Source organism: Microtus ochrogaster, chromosome 1 (assembly GCF_000317375.1).
Source record: "Microtus ochrogaster isolate Prairie Vole_2 chromosome 1, MicOch1.0, whole genome shotgun sequence".
NCBI lineage: Eukaryota > Metazoa > Chordata > Mammalia > Rodentia > Cricetidae > Microtus > Microtus ochrogaster.
This window is the reverse complement of record NC_022009.1, coordinates 26,240,330-26,244,104: the sequence shown is the minus strand read 5'-3', so window position 1 is coordinate 26,244,104 and position 3,775 is coordinate 26,240,330. Positions and strand designations below refer to the sequence as shown.

Here is a 3,775-nt window from a genome sequence, read left to right as displayed (position 1 = left end):
TCTTTCCAGAGTGAACCATCTTTCAACTGAGATAAAAGTTTTTGTTGTGAAAAAAAATGTATAAGGAGAAGCAAAAGCTATCCCAGGTATTGGGAATGATAAGAGCAAAGCTCAGCAATTGGAAGAAACTTAGCAAGACCTTGGAGATGAGGGAAGGGCTGGGTGGCCCGATCTGGGCTGAGGAGAGCAGGAGCACAGGAGGCAATGGTAGACATTACCAGTTCTTGTTTTCTGAAAAGGTTTTATTTTCTGCCTTTTATCTCCCTCCCTCTCTCTCTCTTTCTCTCTCTCTCTCTCAATAGGTAGATAGATATAGATATACATGTAAATATATCACTTTATCTGCCTATATATCCATCATCTTTCTATTTTTTGAGTACCAAGGATGATCTAGGGTGTGGCACATGCTAGGCAAGTGTTATAGCACCGATCTCAGCCCCTGGCTTCTCTACTGAGAGGACCAGTGTGTTAAGCACCTTCCTAGGCCTACACGCTACAAGAGCTCACACTTTTTACTTGGTCCTTCATTCTGCCAGTTACAGCTCCAGTAAGTTTTCTACCATTCAATGCTTCCATTTCCTCTCTTATAAAATGCTGCTTATAATTGTTTGGTGAGGCTTAACAGAACTAATCACGTATGGGAGACCCATATCCAGAACAAAATAAGCATCTAAACTTAGCAGCCATTGTCAGCATTATTCACTGAAAGCTCCCAAGAATGATGACATTGGGCAATGGAGAATTCTCCTCCACATCCATGGGGGGCGGGGAATAGATTGAACATTCTTAAAAGCCTTTCCAGGTAACATATCTTATGGTAAAGGTGACAACAGTTTGAGCCACAAAGGAAGGAGAGAGATACTCTAAATAGCCCAATGCCTGAGCATTGCCAATATCTGTGAAACAAAGGACATAGTGGTAGAAACCAATGAGTCTCCCAACCCCCAACCCCCGGCCCCAAATGCAAGCAACAGAGAAGTGCTGATGATTGTTTTGTCCCAATACCTACAGTGTCACCTGGGACTTGTGACTGCTTGGTGAGGAATAGTGAGTACCCATCAATGTCACTGTGGTCAGTTAGACTTAGAGGTCATTCACTTTATAGGATGTCACCAAAACTCCAGGCTCCTCTCTCTCCTTGGTTTCGGGTCTTCTTTTAAGGAGAGAGCCTTGTGTGAGTGCATGGTTTCTGCTGACACCTGGGGGCGTGTGTCTGAAGGCATAGTCTGGGGGACCCTGTTGCTAGGGAAGCAGCAGTGTGCGCATCCACTCACTTCCAACCTTCAGCTCATTCTGCTTTCTTTACCATAGCCAGTACTTGGACAGTCACAATGCCCTGGTGAGAACCCTGCTAGAAGGCCTGGACAGTGTCACTCTACCCTGAAAGTGACACTCTAACCAAACAAGCTTTCAGCCTCTTACAGGAACCATAGCTACTCTGTTGAACTTTGTCGTCAATAAAATGGGTCCAATAGATAAAGCTTTGGGGGCTCTAGCTTCTTCCCAATTTGCCAATGCCCTTCATAATAACTCAAGTGTCATTTTAATATTTTTTCTCCCAAAAGGAGATCCCACTGCTTAGAAATTCCCCAAGAGTCTTGAAAAAAATCTCTACTGAATATCTCCTTCCCTGTAAATGCCTAGAGAGGATTTCATGCTTGCTTTGCTGCTATCAATGATACTCCACATAGAAGTTCTGAATAAGTGCGTGTCTAGTGACACCACTTTTTCTCCTTTAAAAGGTGAAAATAGATGCAAATCCACACCAAACACAACTTCTCAGGGATGCCACAAAGGTGCCTCCTTTGCCAGTTGTTGACTTTGGCTTCTGCAGTGATGAATTCTTTCTGTGGAGCAGCTCAGACTTTCCCTAGTCGCAAGGGCCTTTCTGTATAGAGTCCTGGAATTCACCCTTCTCGCCCCTGCTCCTGGGGCCTCTCCAGCAGGGCAAGGGATTATCGAGAAGTCGTTAAACTATGTAAAAAAAAAAAAAAGTGGTCGGGTCTAAGAGGGGCCCACATTTGTGTCTCTACTAGATGCCTAGGTGTGTTGCTGTTTGAGGGACTACAGCGTGAGGGAAGTTGCTCATTCACAAGGAACCCTCTCCCTCCCTTACTTTCCTTGTGCATTTCCTCTTCCCACACCCTTCAGGATAGGCACAGTCTCCCAGAAGCAGCCAACACTTGTGGAAGAGCAGAGCGCTCTTTGTTAAGAAGAGTGTGTGTGTGTCTACCGTTAGTCTTGTAACATTCACAGTCATGCCACATTGCCAACTTTGAGGAATGCCTTGTGCTTTCAGAACTGTGACGTTTTGATGAGTATTGGCAATAAAAACAAAGTGAGGGTGGCAAGAAACTATCAAACCTAAGAGAGTGAGGAGGAAAGAGGCAGGGGAGGGAGGGTAAAAAGAGGGGAGAGGTAACTGCAGCATCCCTCCCTTGAATTGGTCTATCCCCAAACGTCCATCCTCATGCCAAGGCAGCATCATAATTAATTATCTGTAAAAGAATGATATCTCCATATAAGGAAGAAAAAGAGCTCTTCTTCCTTCATCAGAATGCAGGGATGCTATGCAAGGCAGCTAATTCTCTTTCCCACCTCAGCCTCTGCAGATTAATGCAGGCACCACCTGAATCCTTGTTTGCAATCTCCTTCTGGCCACAGAAACCAGAGAACCAGACAGAGACATTTGCTATCAATTTGTAAAGAGTCTAAGAAACAAAATATAACAAGAAGCAGAGCCTTGAGCATCACTGGTATTAGAGTCAAAGCCTAGGATTGCTGTTATTTAAGAGGCTTCCAAGAGCCTAACAGGTCTTACTGTCTCTCCTGGAGCTAAGCTGCATGACAGAACTGGCCCCCTCATGTGGGAATTATGCCTGTCACTCTTAATGTCAACTTAATATATTTTCAATATTGCAGAATTGACATAGCAGGATTCTGAGAAACTGTTCCCTTGGGGTCTTTGAGTAATGAGTTATCAGAGACAGACTCAAGGAAAGGCCAGCATTGGTTAGCAGAGCTCTGGGAACATTGACTACTGGAGAGCCTCAGGAGAGACCCAAGTCACGGGAACCATGTTCACCAGTATGAAGAGACAAGGAAACACAATTCGGCAATAGAACATGTTGTTTTGGAAATTTATCTAGACAAGCACACAATGATTAAGGTCAGCATGCCTAGCCAAGTTCTAACACGTATAAGTTTGGGGGCTGAGGGTCCATATTGTCGGTTGCTATGGAACTTGAGATTATCCTGAATCTGACATCTTTGATTATTGCAAGGGCTTATTTTCAGATAACTTCCTCAACTTTCTTATCATTATAGTTCTTACATTACCAGCTCAGTACATTGCTCTTTTGAAGGACATTGCACAATTTACTCCAACTCCATAGTCCAAATGTCTTTGTTTATATCATCACACCATACATGAAACGTGGTGAGCTCACCTATAACAACACGTATGAGACTGCTACACGCTTTGAATTCCCATGACTGGCCACGCTTTGCTTAAGGAAAGGTACACCTCCGTGGATGAGAACCCATCTGCTGGATCTGCTGCTCCCTAAATGAGCAAAGAATCTCATAGTGGCAGAGGGGCAGAGATCCCTTATCATTGGCTATCTAAAAGATCAGTTACATCAAACACAAAAAGAACCCTTTGGGGCAGTGGCAGTTTGAATAAGAATACCATCCATAAGTGGTGTGGGTGTGGCCTTGTTGGAGGAAGTCTTTTGGAAAGGATGGGCGTTGAGGATTTCTAAGTCCATGGCAG

At 44.2% G+C, this 3,775-nt stretch overlaps 1 protein-coding gene across 23 annotated transcripts in view; it reads right to left on the bottom strand.

Moving 5' to 3' along the window:
- Nrxn3 (neurexin 3) overlaps positions 1-3,775 on the bottom strand; it is a 1,572,781-nt gene that overhangs the window by 999,098 nt on the left and 569,908 nt on the right. The window lies entirely within an intron of this gene.